General features: G+C 43.5%; 1 non-coding gene across 1 annotated transcript; it reads left to right on the top strand.

The window, feature by feature from the left end:
• The first annotated feature begins 18,787 nt into the window (after positions 1-18,787).
• On the top strand, positions 18,788-18,911 carry LOC121496377. Its single transcript, XR_005989198.1, has one exon. It is a non-coding gene; the product is annotated as a small nucleolar RNA SNORA54 (small nucleolar RNA).
• The last annotated feature ends 1,116 nt before the right edge of the window (positions 18,912-20,027 follow it).

Genomic DNA, 20,027 nt, shown 5'->3' with positions numbered 1-20,027 from the left:
AGGATCATGACCTGAGCTGAGGGCAGACACTTAACCAACTGAGCCATCCAGGTGCCCCTCTTTCTGGTTTTCAACTTCATATTAATGTATCATAAACTATGTGCTCTTTTGAATCTGTCTTGTTTAGCTATAACACACTTTTTGGAGATTCTCCCTTTGCATCAGCAAACCATTCCTTTTAAAATTGTTGGGTGGTATTCCGTTGAGTGAATACACCACTGTTTATTTATCCATTTTCTTGTTGAGCATTCCAGTTGTTTCAATCTGCAATCAACATTGTTCTCCAAGGATTTGTGTGGATACGTCTTTTCATTTCTCTTGGGTCAATGCAGTGGGGTGGAATTGCTGAGTCATCAGGTAGGAGAATGTTTAACATTTTAAGAAACTGCCAAAGAATTGTCCACAATGCTTGTGTCAATTTACACTTCCACTAATAATGTATGAATTCCACAGCCCAGCAAACACTTGGTCTTGTCAAGTCTTTTTATTTTTTTAAATTTCTATTTATTTATTCACGAGAGACACAGGAAGAGAGGCAGAGACATAAGCAGAGGGAGAAGCAGGCTCCCTGCAGGGAGGCTGATGTGGGACTCGATCCCAGGACCGCCAGATCACGCCCTGAGCTAAAAGCAGATGCTCAACCACTGAGCCACCCAAGCGTCTCTTGTCAAGGCTTTTAAATGTGAGCATCTCTAGTGAGTGTGTAGTAAACCTTGTAACTTTAATTTGGTGTGCTTGATTGTGTATGTATTTGTTTTTGCTTACTGCTTTATTCCAAGATTTGAGATGGTTAATTTGTGTTCTACTTTTTTTCTGTATAGCTTTATATCATCATCTATTTTTGAAGCATTTAAAAATGATTGTGTACTTTATTTTTAAACGGCTGCATAATATTTTAGAATGTGAATGAATCACGTATCTTCTTTTGGCCATTTTAGGTAGTGGAGCATGGAGGTTAAGACCATGGGCCTTGGAGCCAGATGTCTGTGTTTGAAGGGCTTCAGGAAGGTGACTCTGTCTCTCAGTCTTTTTCGGCAAAACTCTCAGAGTTTGTAAGCATTGAAGGAGAAATGCATGTGAAAACCATAAAAGGGTAAGCGTGCAGTCACTGCTTCTTTCTATTAGAAACCACATTGCCATCGTGCATAAAGCTTCTCTGCTTTTTAGGATTACTCCCTTAGGATCAGTATTCAGAAATAAAATTAACTGGGTCAGTGGATGTGAGCATTTTTCAGAATCTTCCTCTTCTTCTTTTTTTTAAAGTAAGCTCCATGCTGGGTGGAGCCCCATGTGGGGCTTGAACTCACAACCCTGAGATCAAGACCTGACCTGAACTCAAGAGTCAGGCACTTAGCTGACTGAGCCACTTGGGTGCCCCACATTTTTTTAGAATCTTGATAGTTATCTCCAAATTGCTCTTTGAAAGGTACTCATCAATCAGCAGCATATGAGAGTGCCTGTGTCACCACTGCATTCCCAGGAAGCAGCGACTTTTGCCAGAGTGGAATGTTCTACCTACACATGAGGGAAGCCATGTTAATAAAGCAGCGATTCAGTAACAGCTGTTCCCTGCCCCTCCAAGTATCAGCTAGCCATTGCCATAGTTATGCTGCATAACAAATCATCTCCAAATATCAATGGCATACAGTAATGATTGCTTATTTCCTACTTGTGGGTTTGCGGGTTGGCTGGTGTGGCTCTGCTTCATGCTGCAGGCAGGCCAGGCAACTGTGCTCCTCATGTCTCTTATCCTTCTCTGGGGATGGGCAGGGACATGCTCATCATGGGTAATGGTGGGGGCCGAGAGAGGGCACACCTCAGCACACAAACATATTTCATATTTTTGCTTGAATCATATCTGCTCACAATCTATTGGTTGCATGAAGGAGATAGGAAAGTGCATCCCACCCACGATGAGGTTGTGGCAAGGATGTAGAAGGGCTGAAGAATCAGGTTTAATAATTCAGACTACAACTCCTGCTTCTGATTGTTGTAAATCAAATAAGTTTTTTTCCCCTTTATTTAAAAAAAATTGAGGTATAATCTACTATCACATTATATTAGTTCCAAGTCTGCAGCACAATCATTTGATATTTGTACATACTGCAAAATGATCACCACAGTGAGTCTAGTTAACACCCTTCACCACCTGTAGTTACATAGTATTCCTTTCGTATGAGAGGAATAAGAGGAAGGAATAAGAGTATGAGAACTCTTAAGATTTATTCTCTTAGCAACATTTAAATATACTATACCATATTATAAACTATAGTCTCCATGCTGTACATTACATCCCAGAACTTACTTATTTTATAACTACACATTTGTACCTGTGGACACCCTTCAACCATTTGGCCAACTGCTCCTCACCTCCCCTGCCTCTGACCACCACCAATCTGTTCTCTGTATCTATGAACTCAGTTTTAATTTTTAGATTCCACCTATAAGTGAGATAATATGGAATTTATCGTTCTCTGTCTGATTTATTTCGCTTAGCATAATGCCCTTGGAGTTCATCCATGTTGTCACAAATGACAGGATTTCATTTTTTTTTTTATGGCTGAGTGTGGGTATATACCACCTCTTCTTTACCCATTCATCCATTGATGGACATTTAAGTTGTTTATTGTAAAAAATGCTGCAATGAACGCGGGGGTGCAAGTATCTTTTTTGAATTAGTGTTTTTGTTTTCTTCAGATACATACACAGAAGTGAATTGCTGGATCATATGGTATTTCTATTTCTAATTTTTTGAGGAACCTCCATACTGTTTTCCACAGTGGCTGCACCAATTTACATTCCGACCAACAGTGCGCAAGGGTTCTATTTCCCTACATCATCACCAACACTTGTTATTTCTTGTCCTAAAATAAGTTTCTTAATTGGACTTGAAAGGATGGAAGAGATTTCTGTTTAATTCGGTATGTTGATATATTAGGAATTCTTATTTTCCTTTTTCAAAAGATTTTATTTATTTATTTGAGAGAGAGAAAGAGAGAGAGAGAGAGAATGATCAGGGGAGGGGCAGAGATAAGCAGACTCTCTGCTGAGCAGGGAGCCCAACGTGGGGTTGGATCCCAGGACCCTGAGATCACAACCTGAGCCAAAGGCAGATGCTTAATGATTGAATCACTTAGGAGCCCCAGGAATTCTTATTTTTCATATTTTGTCAACCCAGTGTTCTTTTAAAGAGAACTTATCAGGATACAGCGTTTTCTGTACAGTTCCTAATCATATGTGGTCTCTCTTCCATCCCAGGCGGCTCTCCATGTAGCACAACTTGACATACTGTGGTTTAGAGGGTGCTGAAAATGCTATGCGATCAGTGAAATGAATCTCTTAGATGTACTCCCACCTTAACCCTGCCCTTGAGTAAATTCAAAGGCAAAAAATTTATGAACACCTTCATTAACTTAGACAAGCTAAACTGGCTTTCTAGTCCAATTATTTTTTTCTTTAATTTTTTAAACTGGAGTTCAATTTGCCAACATATAGCATATCACCCAGTGCTCATCCCATCAAGTGCCCCCTCAGTGCCTGTCACCCAGTCACCCACCCCCCGCCCACCTCCCTTTCCACCACCCCTTGTTCATTTCCCAGAGTTAAGAATCCCATGTTCTGTCACCCTCACTGATATTTCCCACTCATTTTCTCTCCTTTCCCCTTTATTCCCTTTCACTATTTTTATATTCCCCAAATGCATGAGAACATATGTTTGTCCTTCTCCAATTGACATATTTCACTCAGCATAATACCCTCCAGTTCCATCCACGTTGAAGCAAATGGTGAGTATTTGTTGTTTCTAATGGCTGAGTAATATTCCATTGTGTATATAGACCACATCTTCTTTATCCATTCATCTTTCGATGGACACCGAGGCTCCTTCTACAGTTTGGCTATTGTGGACATTGCTGCTAGAAACATGGGGGTGCAAGGGTCCTGCCGTTTCACTGGATCCGTATCTTTGGGGTAAATCCCCAGCAGTGCAATTGCTTGGCCCTAGGGCAGTTCCATGTTTAACTCTTTGAGGAACCTCCACACAGTTTTCCAGAGTGGCTGCACCAGTTCACATTCCCATCAACAGTGCAAGAGGGTTCCCCTTTCTCCACATCCTCTCCCACATTTATTGTTTCCTGTCCTCTTAATTTTCACCATTCTCACTGGTGTGAGGTGGTAGCTCATTGCGGTTTTGAATGTATTTCCCTGGTGGCAGGTGATGTGGAGCATTTTCTCACGTGCTTGCTGGCCACGTCTATGTCTTCCTCTGTGAAATTTCTGTTCGTTTCTTTTACTCATTTCATGATTGGATTGTTTGTTTCTTTGCTGTTGAGTTTCATAAGTTCTTTATAGATCTTGGATACTAGCCCTTTATCTGATATGTCATTTGCAAATAGCTTCTCCCATTCTGTAGGTTGTCTTTGAGTTTTGTTGACTGTTTCTTTTGCTGTGAAGAAGCTTTTATCTTGATGAAGTCCCAATAATTCATTTTTGCTTTTGTTTCCCAGTTTTATGGGTGCCTTCATGGGTGAATCTTGCAAGAAGTTGCTGTGGCCAAGTTCAAAAGGGTGTTGCCTGTGTTCTCCTCTATTCTTGTCTCTATTCTTTATTCTTTAGATCTTTCATCCATTTTGAGTTTGTCTTTGTGTCTGGTGTAAGAGAATGGTCTAGTTTCATTCTTCTGCACGTGGCTGTCCAATTTTCCCAGCACCATTTGTTGAAGAGACTGTCCTTTTTCCAGTGGATAGTCTTTCTTGCTTTGTTGAATATTAGTTGACCATAGAGTTGAGGGCCCATTTCTGGGTTCTCTATTCTGTTCCATTGATCTATGTGTCTGTTTTTCTGCCAGTACCACACTGTGTTGATGATCAGAGCTTTGTAGTGTAACCTGAAATCCGGCATTGTGATGCCCCCGGCTCTGGTTTTCTTTTTTAATATTCCCCTGGCAATTCAGTCTTTTCTGATTCCACACAATTCTTAGGATAATTTGTTCCAACTCTCTGAAGAAAGTCCATGGTATTTTTATAGAGATTGCATTGAACGTGTAAATTGCCCTGGGTAGCATTGACATTTTCACCATATTAATTCTTCCAATCCATGAGCGTGGAATATTTTCCCATCTTTTTGTGTCTTCCTCAATTCTGTAGTTTTTAGGGTATAGATCCTTTACGTTTTTGGTTAGGTTTATTCCTAGGTATCTTATGCTTTTGGGTGCAATTGTAAATGGGATTGACTCATTAATTTCTCTTTCTTCAGTCTCATTGTTAGTGTATAGAAATGCCACTGACTTCTGGGCATTGATTTTGTATCCTGCCACATTGCCGAATTGCTGTATGAGTTCTAGCAACCTTGGAGTGGAGTCTTCTGGGTTTTCTATGTACAGTATCATGTCATCTGACTTCTTCTTTGCCAACTTGAATGCCTTTTATTTCTTTTTGTTGCCTGATTGCTGAGGCTAGGACTTCCAGTACTATGTTGAACAGCAGTGGTGAGAGTGGACATCCCTGTCGTGCTCCTGATCTTAGGGGAAAGGCTCCCAGTGTTTCCCCATTGAGAATGATATTTGCTGTGGGCTTTCCATAGATGGCTTTACAGATGCTGAGGAATGTTCCCTCTATCCCTACACTCTGAAGAGTTTTGATCAGGAATGGATGCTGAATTTTGTCAAATGCTTCCTCTGCATCTATTGAGAGGATCATATGGTTCTTGTTTTTTCTCTTGCTGATATGATTGATCACATTGATTGTTTTACGAGTGTTGAACCAGCCTTGCATCCCGGGGATAAATCCCACTTGGTCATGGTGAATAATCGTCTTAATGTACTGTTGGATCCGGTTGGCTAGTATCTTGTTGAGAATTTTTGCACCCATGTTCATCAGGGATATTGGTCTGTAATTCTCCTTATTGGTGGAGTCTTTGTCTAGTTTTGGAATTAAGGTGATGCTGGCCTCATAAAACGAGTTTGGAAGTATTCCATCTCTTTCTATGTTGTCTAGTCCAATTATTTAAGGAATCAGTACAGTTTAGTAAACATCCCAAATTAGGTTATTTTGGAAGTCTAGCAGTTCTAATGGGGTAACTTGCAAAAAAGATCCGTTCTTGCAGTAGGACCTGTGTGTGATTTTGCTTCTTATTCTCCTTGCTGCTCCCATTATCCCTACCACACTGAGCGCATTTAAGACTTTAATTCCAGACTGAAATTTAACTTTTTAAACAACCTAACACATCAACTCTAAGTTTCTACTTTGTTTTCCCTTCTGTTATTTATTGGATCCTGTATCTTCCCCTTTTTGGATTCTTGGGGGGCAGTTTACAGGTGGCAAGAACCTACACATGCTCAAAAATGTCTTTATATTGATCCCCACTTGAATGCTAGTTCATCTGGGTATTGGATTCTAGGTTAAAAATGTTTTCTTTTTTTCTTTTCAGAACATTATCTTCCGGTGTTCAGGGTTGTTGGTGAAGACGTCCAATGTCAAGCCGATTTTAATTCTATTGTGATAGCTTATTTCCTCTCTTGGAAAGCTAGTGGGGTTTTCCTCTCATCTTTGATTTTCCAAACTCTTACCATGCTGTGTCTCTTACCATGATATGCCTAGATTTCTGAAAATTCTCTTTCACTTTTCATTCACTCTGCTTGGTACCCAGTTAACCCTATTGGTATGAAGACTGGTGTCTCTCTTCAACTCTGAATCCCCACCTACAAACCCATTCTTTCTTTGAGTACTTTTTTACTTTCATTTTATCTGTTTTCTCTCTTTGGAACTTCTGTCATACAGATATTGGAATTTCTTGGTCTACCTTCCACATCTTATGACTTTTTAACTGACATTTTTCTATTTGTTTGTCATTTCACACTAAGCCTGAAGGGAATTCTTTGGTTTGATTTTCCATTCTTTGGTTACTAATTTCCCCTTACCTGTGTTGGTGTTAATATTCACCTCACCTATTCAGTGTTTGTTTTTTCTTAATTGAAATTAATTTTTCATGGATGAAATATATTCTATTATCTCTCTGAAGATAGAAATTATAGTTATTAGAATGTTTTTCTCTATTGATTTCCTTTGGTTGCAGTTTTTTTAATAAAGATTTTATTTATTTAATTGCGAGAGACACAAAGAGAGAGGCAGAGACACAGGCAGAGGGAGAAGCAGGCTCCCTGCAGGGAGCCTGATGTGGGACTTGATCCCAGGACCCTGGGATCATGACCTGAGCCAAACACAGATGCTCAACCCCTGAGCTACCCAGGTGCCCCTGGTTGTAATTCTTCTAGGTTACATTCGATGTTACCTTATTATGGTGTTGGTTTTCTCAAATGTTTGGCAATTCTTGGCCATCTGCCATCTGTAGATCTAAAAATCCCCACTAGCTTGCTTATTTTATTGATCATACTTGCTTTTATTGATTATTGGAGCAGGGTGGGCTCTACTCTTCTGAGAGTGTAGAGGTGACCTGACCTTCTTGAAGGGTCAGTAGTCACTGGGGTAGTCCCTGCCTTGCCTCTCTGAACTAAGTATTCATGCCCTCAGATTTAGCTTGGGGACAAATGCTATGTTCCAACAATGGTGATCTTTCTTTTTTTTTTTTTTTTAAAGATTTTATTTATTTATTCATGAGAGACACACACACACAGAGAGGCAGAGACACAGACAGAGGGAGAAGCAGGCTCCATGCAGGAAGCCCGATGTGAGACTTGATCCCGTGATCTTTCTTATCTTCCCATGCCATTATGAATTTTTTTCCTTTCCTTTTCTTTCTCTTTTGCCTTTTCTAATTAAACAAGACTTTTCTGTTATTTAATGGGATTTTGGTTAGGAGGGAGGTCAAATGGGGGTGCTCAGTCCTCCATCTGGCTCTAATCTGCATTTTTAGCAAAACAACTAAGTTTGGAAGTTTGAAACTAACGACATTAGGGCTGAGAGATTTCTTAATGTAAATATATTTCAGCAGAGTTAATGAAAACTTGGAGTGCTTACAAAGTTGGATATATTACATGTGTGACAAATTATATATAAACCAGATTTCATTTCCTGTTTTTTTCAATCAGCAAAGAAAAAATGGCAAGAAAACCAAGTCTCCTGTATTTTAGCTACTCATTTTAAGGGATAATGCATATTTAAACATTTTCAGCATTTGCTGTTGAAATGGATAAAACTTTACAATAAAATCCCCCCAAAGCATGAAGTTCCAGTCAGCAATGAGCCCCTCGTTCGGATATGGTCCAGCATTTGCCTCAGAGGGCCCGTCGGCCTGGATCTTCTGCTGTTAGCAACCACATTGCCATTCTTCTCACTCGTCTCTCATCACTATGGTGATTCTCGTTAAATAAAGTGAACAGTCCCGATCATGTGCACTGGCGCCTTGTCATTTTTCCTGTGGCTGTCAGTTTCCACAAAACAGCAGCCATCTAGTCAATAAATATTTGTTGAGTGCCTAGTATATGCTTGCTCCTCAAGGCACAAAGATCAAAAGGACAAAATGCTTTCCCTCTAGAATGCTCTCTATGGGGAAGAAAAGGCAAAAGACGTAGATACCGTGGATCAGAACGGACCCCAACTTTGTGTCTTTGTAGCTACTGAACTTAAAAATGTTTTATGTTTGTGTAGGTAGAATCCTTTCCAAATTATTTTTAATTTTTGAATGTGAGATAAATTACAGGGTTCAAAAATCAACTGCTATGAGAAATTGTTGTCATCTGCTATTTCAACTCTGCTCACACCTTCTCTGGGTAACCATTTTTATTAGATTCTTGTTTCTACTTCTAATATTTCCTTATGCAATTGTATATGAATATGTATTTTAATTTTGCTGTCCTATAAAGGGTGGCAGGCTCTATATGCACCAATATAGCCTGGAGATCTTTATATAGGGGTCCACAGAGATCTCCCTTGTTGCTTCTCCCAGGGCCTTAGAGTCCTCTGGGTGGATGTCATAGCACATTAACCAGCCTGTTATTGAGGGCCACTTGGGATGTTTCCAATCTTTTGCCATTCCAACGAACGTGCCAATGAATAATCTGGTACGTCTGCCATTTGTATGCATGCAGGGGTGTTTGCAGAATCAATTTCCAGAAGAAAGACTGCTGCCTCAAAGGGTACTTGCATCTATAATTTTGGCAGGTTTTGCCAGCTGTCTCCCCTTACAGGGGTTAAACCATCTTATTCTTTTCCAGCAATGTCTGAGAGCATCTCTTTCTCCCCCGTGGGAAAATTTCTAATCCTTCCTTGTCTTCTGGTACCAAGTAATCCCACTTGCACCTTCTCTCCACAGTGTTGTATTAGTTGCCAGGTATTATCCAGGTTTCTATTAGCACAAGTAAAGCTGCTCAGAAGTAGACAGTGTGTTCTATTTGCTTTGAGGTGCAACCAGATGAGGAATCGTGGAAGGGAACCCAGAATGTTTAAGGGATGATGTGGAGCACCGGGTGGCTGGAGGCCAGGTCCAAGCTGCTGAGCTGTGGGAGGGAAGATCAGAAACAGATTGTGGAGAACTTGTGCTGCCATACATCAAGAGCTTTGGATTTTTCCTGCAGGCCATGGGCAGCCGCCGAAGGTTTCCTAGTGGAGGGAGGAGATGGTTAGAGCCATGTCCAGGCCGATTTTAATTCCAGTGGCCTGTGCAGGATGCAGAAGAGACTAGTGACTATACTTTTTTTTTTAAAAGATTTTATTTATTTAAGAGAGAGAGCATGAGTGGGAGAGAGACAGAGGAAGAAGCCGACTCCCCGCCGAGCATGGAGCCAGACATGGAACTTGATCCCAGGACTCTGGGATCCTGACCTGAGCAGAAAGCAGGTGTTTTTCCAGCTGAGCCACTCAGGTGTCCCACGACTTTTTGATTCTTAGCACAGACCTGCTGTAGTTTGGTGTGGTAATAAATGTGTAATATTGCTGTTTGGCAGTTGTCTGCACATTGCATGGAAGGGTTCTGGGAGAGAATCCCTGAACCAAGAAGAGTAATTTCTCTATTATGTGTCCTGACTGGAAGCAGTGGAGGGTCACTTTCCCACTTGGCTTCTCAAGAGCCATCCTCATCATTGCCATTCAATGCACAGTCATCAAAACATCGAGTCACTTCAAGCTCACGAAGTGGCCAGAGCCTTTGAATCAACATTTCTTATCTATCCCCTCATCTTGTGATATTATTCCCCACTTTTGGGTGAGAGACGATCCCAGGTCCCAGACGCCCATGAAGAGCAGGTGTCAGATCCGAGACAGGAAGGCCAGCCTGCAGAGGTTTGCTTGGCTGTTCTCTACCCACAGAGTGGCCTTGGCAAACCCCTTCCTCCTGGAGAGTGCTGGGAGCCGCGATGCTGTGTGCGGTTTCCATAGCAGTGGGCCGCGGGGACAGGCGGCCAGGTGGCAGGCCTGCTGGGCTCGGTGCTGGCTCACCTGCTTTGCCGTTGGCAGCCACCCCCTTCGTTCCTCTAGCTGCTGGAGCTACAGAATGTCTTTTGTTCCTCCCTTTGAGTTTGATCTCTGTATCAGAGGACTTTAAAGTTCTGAGCATATAAAAAGTGTGACTTTGTCTCCAAGCGGATTGAGTAGCAGGAATCCAGAATGCCAGGGTGGAAAATTACTGGGGGATGGCGTGTCTCTCTGGAGCGAGGCTAGAACTCAGGGTGGGGGGGTGAGGTCAACTCTGAGCCCTGAGCTTTGGGCCAAAGGCGGCAGGAGGAGCCCCTGGTGGTGAGAAGAGAGGCTCGCTCCCCAAGGGACCCAGGGATCGTCCTCACCAATGCGATGGGCACCAGGCTGTTTGGATTCAGGGTCTGCCATCTTTGTTTCCTCTGATCTCTTCATTTAATTAACTGCAGGAGATTATGCCTTGTTGTAGTCAAGAAATGCTGGTTTCGTCACTGTCCCTGGTTTTCCAGGGAGGACCCATTGTCACAGGATTCCAGGAATTGAGAGCCGTGGGAGGGAAGGGAAGGATCTCAAGTGGGAAGGAAGTCAAAGTCAGGTGCAAGTTCATCTGCGCTTTCTCGGCCAAGTGCTACTCGTTTCAGCAGGCTGTGTGTGCTGTGTGTGCTGTCCTGTGGTGTTGGGACCGGCCAGCTCCACAGGCCTGGGACCCCGGTGGCCCTGCCCAGCAGGCAGGACCAGACTCTGGGATCTGCTGTCTAGATAATTGTGTTGGACTGGAGCTTTATCTAAGGAGTTAATGCGTAGAAGAATTCCACGACAGGGTTGGAGACAAAGGTCCAAAGTCAAGGGCAAGGACTCTGTTTTGAGAATTGAAGATGCTCTGGGCGAGTTCCAGCTGATACTGTCATGAAGGCACCAGTGGCAGGAGTAGCTAGAACATGGAGCAGAGCAAAGCTCCTCTCACCTGCTGCAGACCCCAAAGAAGTGACCTGAAGCCACCTGTTCTTCTGGGACATATTGAAGAATCACCAAACAGAGGGGAACTTATTTAGAAAAAAACTCCATTTAAGCCTGCCTATGAGTCAAAGCAGTTTTATTTTGTTCTTGAGGGGCGAAATCTTCTTTGTCCTAATCATCTGCAGTTAAGTCATGAACAGAGACCAGGAAATTCCCTTTAGTAAACCCCCAAACTAATTAAATGCATTTCTCTGGTTTGCATTCTGACTAGGAAAAGGAAAAGGGAGAAAGGAAAGAGCGGGTAAATTGGCCTGTCCTCGTATTCTTTGGGCAAGTATTCTTGAATGCTTATTGCATTTTTCGGCCTGGAAGTAGGCTCCCAGGGAAGCTGAGTTTGCTGGGGTTTTGGGGAAGCAAGCAGCCAACCAGGTGCTAGCTGGAGGCCTGAGGATCTGGCCTTGTTCAGGTGAGGTGGCTGAGGAGGAGGGAAAGTTGAAGCAGAGGTGCAGAGGTGAGAGAAGGAAGCTCATTCCAGGCACAGAACTGGGGGCTTATCTGTTGGAGTAAGAGGTATGGGGAGAGACGGGAAGAGCTTGCTGGCATGGGGAGTGGACTTCATGCTACACACAGGAGAGGCCTTTAAACAGAGGAACGGGGGGGCCTGGGTGGCTCAGATGGTTCAACATCTCTGCCTTCGGCTTGGGCCATGATCCAGGGTCCTGGGATCGAGTCCCACACCGGGATCCCTGCTCAGAGGAGAGTCCGCTTCTCCCTCTCCTTCTGGCTGCTGCTCCCCCTTCTTGTGCTTCTCTCTTTCCCTCTCTGTGTCCAACAAATAAATAAAACCTTAAAAAAAGATAAATAGGGGAAGGAGACTTCTCAGAGACCATGCAGCTGGTGGATGGGATGAGGAGGACGAATGTATCATGGGGACAGAGAGCCCAGTGACATGGTTGTGCTGAAGCCAGAAGGAAAGAGGTAGAGGCAGAGAGGACGGAAGGCTGGGTGCAGATTCGAGATGGGATGGGCCAGCTGACTGGGAGTGTGAGGGAGGACACCCCTGGGTTTCTGGTGTGGACAGGTACAAGGCAGTCCATGCCATTCACCAGGATGAGGACCCAGTGGGAGGGCATCTTTGTGGGCATAATGGTGGGGGCCGAGGGAAGGAGAATGATGAATTTGAGGTTAATCAACGCTGTCAGGGAGTGTATCAGTTGGGGCCTATACAGAATCAGCCTGTACATGAAAGAGACAGACAGAGAGGACATTGATTTATTCATTGCAAGGCTTACATGGCTGTAGACTGCCGAGACCGGTCTGAAATCTGCAGGGGAAGCAGTGAGGAAGGGCAGACTGAAACCATCAGGGAGGAGCTGACACTGTGGTCCACAGGCTGGATTTCTTCTTACTCAGGAAAAGTTGTGCTTTGCTGAAGGCACGTCCAGATTATCGAGGATCATCTCCCTTACCTAAAGTTAACTGCTTGTAGGGATGAATCATGTCTGCAAAATACCCTCACAGCAACATCTAGACTAGTGGAGAGTTGAATAAACGGGGCAGCAGGACAGTTAAATAAGCTTAGCCAAGTTGACACATAAAACTAACCATCATAGGGGTTCCTGGGGGCTCAGTGGGTTGGATGTTTGCCTTCGGCTCAGGCCATGTTCCCAGGGTCGTTTGATCGAGTCCTGTATAGGGCTCTCTGCTTTAGAGGGGAGTCTGTTTCTCCCTCTCCCTCTGCTGCTCCCCCTGATGGTGGTCTCTCTCTCTCTCTCTCAAAAAAATAAATACAATCTTAAAACAAACAAACAAAACACTAAACTCATAGTTGGCCAGCCACCAAATTGTGAAATATTGAAGTAGTTGGAGATGAACAAAGTGACGAATGTGTTCCTCCCATCCCAAACTCAACCATGGTTGAGTGTCTCCATCACAGATGGGAGGAGGACTTGGCCGGGAAATAGGCACTGGGGGTCTCTAGCATTTGGGGAGGACAGGAAGCCATGGGTCTTAGGAGTACCTAAGGAGAGTGTGAAAGTCATGGACACAGCAAGAGAAGGGTAGCCTCTGGGAACACCATGCAGAGGGGACAGGACAGGCAGGGGATGAGGAGAGAGGATATGCTGGAACCTTGCTCTGCAGAATCCCAGCAGAATCCTGTGAGCTTGTGCAGGGCGAGTCTAGAGAAAGTGCCCAGGAAGACAGACTGGGTGAGCAGGAGAGGGACACAAGGTGTGCTTGGACAGGGAGGAATCACCTCACCCCAGCCCACCTTCAGGGAAGGGCTCTGCTAACAGCAGACTCTGGGGATGTTGAGGAAGGAGAGGTCAAAGCTTCTGCTCTGGCCACGGAGAACAGAGGCCACAGCTCTTTGGCACTTTTCTCAACATTCACCTTTATGAGTTTCTGGCTGAGCAGGGTTGTCCTGGAGCCTCATTTGGGGCTTGTGAATAGGCATTTGAGGATAAGAGTGCTATGGGGAAAGAGCCGAGTAGACAGTCCATGGCAAGGAGAAACGTGAGGATGAAAGGGGACCAGTGAGTCCTTCCGAGAGGGCCTTTTGCAGACTTTGTCTATGACTCAATCTCATGCTGCAACCTGTTGTATATGAGGGTGGGCTCCTGGGTACTCCTCTATCTCCCCCACCCCATAATATGCCAAGACCTGGAGGGCAGTGACACAGATTGACTGTTAACTGGGTGTGTGTGGAGTATCTGGGCACGGCGCTAGGCTCTTGTGATTTGCAGGAAATGTTGGAAGTCACCTGGTCCCTTCCCCCAGAGCAGGGTCTTTCTTTCAGAAAGAATCTTTCTTCTTAACACATGGGAGCCCCAGGACACTTGCAGGGATGGCAGGCACTCTCTGAAATCACTTCAAACGGGAAGAACATTTTCCCTAATGAGCGACTTGTCTCCCGGACCTAGAATTGCTCGTTTCTGGTTTGCCTTCTGAGGCCAGAGGAACAAGTCTCAAGAGAGCTCTTTATGTAGCTCTTTATGGAAACAGCTCTCCTGTCTGCCATCCTCTCTTTCTGGGGCCTTTTTCTTGGTCTCTTTGGCTGCTCTGATGACAGGTTTTAGCCTCCCACTGTTCTGGGCACAGTCACCCGAAAGTCCTTATGTGCTGTAATAAAGAATTCATCTGCTTTTTGTCTTGGGTTGCTGGGATGAAGCTTCTGAGGGCTGGGAATTTCTGAGTGATGGGAGAGTTTTTGTTATTCATGGTGGCCCTTGGATCACACCTGAGTTTATGCTAAGGCAATGACCTCGGGAAGACCAGCCTTGTGATTAGAGGCTTAGGGCTTTGAGCTAGGGGATAGAAGAGGGGCTGGAGGTTACATTTAATCACATGGATAATGATCCAATCAACCATATCCACGTAATGAAACCCTAATGAAAACTCTAGATATTGAGGGGGCCCTGGGTGGCTCAATTGGTTAAGTATCTGCTTTCAGCTCAGGTCATGATCTCAGGGTCCTGGGATTGAGTCCAGCATCAGGCTCCTGCTCAGTGGGGAGTCACTTCTCCCTCTCCCCATATTCCTACCCTTACTCCTGCTCTCTCTCTGTTTCTCTCAAATAAATAAATAAAAATAAAAACAAAAACAAAAATACTCTAGACATTGAGGTTCGGGTAAGCTTCTTTTTTTAAAATTTAATTAATTTATTTAGTTATGATAGTCACAGAGAGAGAGAGAGAGAGAGAGAGAGAGAGAGAGAGGCAGAGACACAGGCAGAGGGAGAAACAGGCTCCATGCACTGGGAGCCCGACGTGGGACTCAATCCCGGGTCTCCAGGATCGTGCCCCGGGCCAAAGGCAGGCGCCAAACCGCTGCGCCACCCAGGGATCCCTCAGGTAAGCTTCTTGGTTGGTGAATGCCTCTAAGTGCAGGGAGGGTGTTGTATCCTGATGCCGGGAGAGAAGACATGGAAGCCCAGTGTTTGGGTCTTTCTGAGACCTTGCCTTAATGTGTCTCTTCATTTGGCTGGTTCTTCTGATTTATATCCTTTATAATAAAACTATAAGCCTAGTACTTTCCTAAGTTCTGTGAACCACTTGAGTGAATTAGTGAAACCGAGGGGATCATGAGAACTCCTAAATTTGTAACCAGCTGGTCAGAAATGCAGGTGGCCTGGGAACCCCTGAACTTGCAGCTTGCATCTGAAGTCAGAGAAATCTTGTTGGGGTCTGTGCTTTAACTTGCAGAGTCTGATGCTAGTTCTTGATGGTTAGCATCAGAACTGAACTGCAGTATTGCATCCTGGTTCAATAATCCCAGAAAAAGGAGTGCCTGGGTGGCTCAGTCAGTGAAGCGACTGCCTTCAGGTCAGGTCATGATCCTAAGGTCCTGAGATTGAGTCCTATGTTGGGCTCCCCTCTCAGCAGAGAGCCTGCTTCTCCATCTTCCTCTGCCCCTCCTCCTTGCTGTGTGTGTGCGCGCACACACACACACACACACTCTTTCTCTCTCTCTCAAATAAATAAATAAAATCTTAAAAAAAATCCAAGAAAAATGTGGTGCTAAGCATGCAAGAGGGCAGTATCCTTAACTCCTTGGTGAGAAAGCCACATTAGGGCAGCCTAGGGCCCCCCAGTACCATGGGCTGGTATGGCTCCCTGTGCCTTCCCAAGTGAGCTGTGGGCAAGATCGAGTTACTTGGTGATGAAGCTCCTTGGACCACCTGGAGGGGTTCAGGCAGGAGCTGAGTTCTAGATCTCTTCATTTCTGTCTGACACCTGCCTCCCCCACCCATGACAACACAAAACTGCACCATTAATGAATCTAGGAGACAGAAGAAAGCTCCAAGACTCAAATGACATTTAACTGTAGCCCAAAGCTGTCACAGTGGGGCAGCAGGACAGGAAGGGGGGATGAGGAGGAATCTGAGGGGGCAGATCCTGGAAGGTGACGACTCTTCCCTAAGGAGGCACTGCTGTGAATAGGATTGAAAATCAAAGGGAAGAGGTGAGAAGGAGTGGGTGGGCTAGGAGGGCACTCAGAAGTGGCCAACCCAGAAAGAACACCTTTGGGAAGAGGATGCATCCCTGGAAGGCAGGCCCAAGATCCCCTGGGGGCACCCAGCTGCTGGAGGGGCTGTTGAAGGGTCTCAGAGCTTGGGAATGAATCCTCTTTTAGTTTTACTTTGCTATTTTTTCCCAGGGTCTTTTTTTTTTTTTTTTTAAAGATTTTATTTATTTAGGAGCACCTGGCTGGCTCAGTGGCTGAGTGTCTGCCTTCAGCTCAGGGCGTGATCCTGGGGTCCTGGGATTGAGTTCTGCATCAGGCTTCCAGGAGGGAGCCTGCTTCTTCTTCTGCCTATGTCTCTGCTTGTGCTCTCTCTCTCTCTCTCTCTGTCAAATTAAGTAAAATCTTAAAAAAAAATGTTTTCAAAAGTGGGGGAAATTGTACCCTAACCTTCCAACACATACTACTACTACTACTACTACTACTACTACTACTACTACTATTACTACTACTACTAAATACCTTAGTTAAGTAGTTGAAGCCATGATGAAGATTACAAAGCAGAAATTTAGGACATTGGGATAGAAATAGCCAGAGAGAAAGAGATGGGTGGACAGTGGGTGGATATTAGGGACTAGTAGAAGTTAGGAAATAGAAGAAAAACCAAAACAATTTCAGAAATGAACAGGGGCACCTGAGTGGTCCAGTCAGTTAAGCATCTTATTCTTTTTCTGGGGGGGATTTATCTATCCATGGGAGACACAGAGAGAGAGAAGGCAGAGACACAGGCAGAGGGAGAAGCAGACTTCCTGCAAGGAGCCCGATGTGGGACTCAATCCCAGATCCCCGAATCACACCCTGAGCCAAAGGTAGACACTCAACCGCTGAACCACCCAGTTGTCCCTAAGCATCTGATTTTTTTTTAACATATTTTATTTATTCATTCATGAGAGAGACAGAGAGAGAGAGAGAGAGAGAGAGGCAGAGACACAGGTGGAAGGAGAAGCAGGCTCCATGCAAGGAGCCCGATGTGGGACTCGATCCCGGGACTCCAGGATCACGCCCTGGGCCAAAAGCAGGCACTAAACTGCTGAGCCACCCAGGGATCCCCTAAGCATCTGATTCTTGATTTCACTCAGGTCATGATCTCAGGGTCCTGAGATCAAGCCCCATGTTGGGCTCTGTGCTCAGTGGAGAGTCTCCTTGAGGTTCTCTTACTCTCTCATGCTCTCTCTCATTCTCTCTACAATAAAATCTTAAAAAATTTAAAAATGGGTACAATTGTAAATATTATTTTATATAAATTTTAACACAATAACATAAATCAATTAAAAATTATCTTTAAATAGCAAGTGATAGGTAGAGAAAACAGATAAGGGAGACTTAATAGATGCATTATTGGAATTTATGAGGAAGAAACCAAAAGAGTGAATCAAAACCAACATTTAAAAAAGTGTTTAAGAAAGCTTCCCGAAACAAAGATTTTAATCTATACATTGAGAAAGCACAATGTATTCCAGAGAAAATTGACACAGAATGTCAATGTTAATACCTATCTTAGAAAATGATTGGACTTTAAAGATAAAGACTTTTGCACAGTCAGGCAAAACTGTTACTTGAGGGAAAGAAAATCAGCTGGCATCACACTTCTCCATTGCTTAAAGTCAACACAGAGTCAGAAGACAGCAGGGTAACAGCCACAAGATTGCCAATAAGAGAAAATGTGAGCCAAGGGTTATTAGTCAAGTTAAACTGTATGAGGGCTAGAGACAAGTGTTAAACATTCAATAACCAACCACAGGGTTCCCTTGAGCACTTGTCTAAGAAACCAAATAAATTAAAAAAAGAAATAAAGATTTTATTTATTTGACAGAGCGAGAGAGCACAAGCAGGGGGAGGGGCAGAAGAAGAGGGAGAAGGAGGCTCCCTGCTGAGCAGAGAGCCCATGGGGCTCCATCCCAGGATCCTGGGATCATGCCCTGAGCCAAAGGCAGCCGGTTAACCTCCTGAGCCACCTGGGTGCCCCTATTATTTACTTTTTAATCAAGTTTTAAATTTTGATTCTAGTTTAGTTAACATACAGTGTACTATTAGTTTTAGGTGTGCAATATAGTGATTCAACACTTCCCTACATCACTCGGTGCTCATGGTGATAAGTGCCCTCCTTCATCCCCATTACCTGTTTACCCCATCCCCCACCTACCTCCCCTCTGGTGACTATCAGTGTGTTCTCTATAGTTAAGAGTTAAAGGTATTTTTAAAACTAGCAAATCAGGATTTTAAGCACACTTAAGTCAAAGGTAAACAAAGATGAAGAAACCGTTAGGCAAGCAAAGTAAAGAAAAAGAAAATGAATGTCTTAAATTGGGATGTAGAGGACAGGGAGAGAATGGGAAAGAGAGGGCTAGAATCACCCTTTCCCCCACTCCATTCATAGTGGGGAGATAAAGAATATCTGAAAAAGAAGGAGGCAAGAGTTGTTATATAAAGATTTAACGTATGGGCACTGTTCATGGCCTGTTAATCTGGTGGTGGCTAACGGGCTCCATTCCAGTGCTCCAGCAGCTCCAGCAACACTGTGGCAGACTGACTCATGGCTCTCAGTTTCAGGTCCTGGAGACACAGAGCCTGGGAGAAAAAGATTTAACATATAATTATTGCATAATTTTAGTTTTTTAAAATTATTTTTAAATATTTAAGTAATCTCGACACCCAAAAAGAATCAAGAATCTCATGCTCTTCCAACTGAGCCATCCTTTATGCATAATTTTAGTAATTAGCAAAATAAAAATACAAACCTTGCCAAAATTAGAACAATAATAAAATAATTTAATGTATATGTAGTAGGCAAGTACATTATATAACAGAATCAAGAAGAAACATATTTTGTATTATTAATTATAATTGCACTAAACTCATCTTTTAAGAGATTTTCAGATTAGATCACAAAATAAAACCTGTGTGTTGCACACTACAGACAAGTCTAAAACAAAGATTAAGAAAAGTTAAAAATAAAAGAATAGGCAAGGCATAATAGCTAAATGCCAAAAAAATTAGAGGTGTACTATTTTTTTTTAATTAAAATATTTTATTTATTTGAAAGAGAGAGAGGAATTGTGCAACCAGGGGAGAGGAAAGGCAGATGAAGAAGGAGAAGCAAACTCCTAGCTGAGCAGAGAATCTGATGTGGAGCTCGATCCTAGGATCCCAGGATCATAACCTGAGCGAAAGGCAAACACTTAACTGACTGAGTCACCCAGATGCTTCTAGAGGTGTACTCCTAATATAGTAAAGATAGACATATCTATACATTAAATAGCAGCAACTGTTGGAAAAACTGGTTAGCCATTTTGAAAAATATAAAGTTGGGTTCATACCTCACAATGCTCATGATGACGAGTATCAAATGGATAAAATTTTGTTTGATTTTGTTTGATTAAAAAAATGAGATCATAAAACTACTAGAAGATCACATGACAAATTTCTTTATGACCTTGGAATGGGGACATCTTTCCTATCACTCAAAGTTAAAAGCCATAAAATAGGTCTGATAAATTTCATTGTATTAAGAAGAAACTTCCATTCTGCTTCTGGAAATTGGAGTAGATACACTTTTCCCTATTCCTCCTAAGTATACCTAAACCTCCTGAAATACAAATATAAGGTGGAGAGGGACACCTGGGTGGCTCATCGGTTGAGTGTCTACCTTTGGTTCAGGGCGTGATCTCAGAGTACCGGGAT

This window comes from Vulpes lagopus, chromosome 7, assembly GCF_018345385.1.
Source record: "Vulpes lagopus strain Blue_001 chromosome 7, ASM1834538v1, whole genome shotgun sequence".
NCBI lineage: Eukaryota > Metazoa > Chordata > Mammalia > Carnivora > Canidae > Vulpes > Vulpes lagopus.
This window is presented reverse-complemented; position numbering and strand designations above follow the sequence as displayed.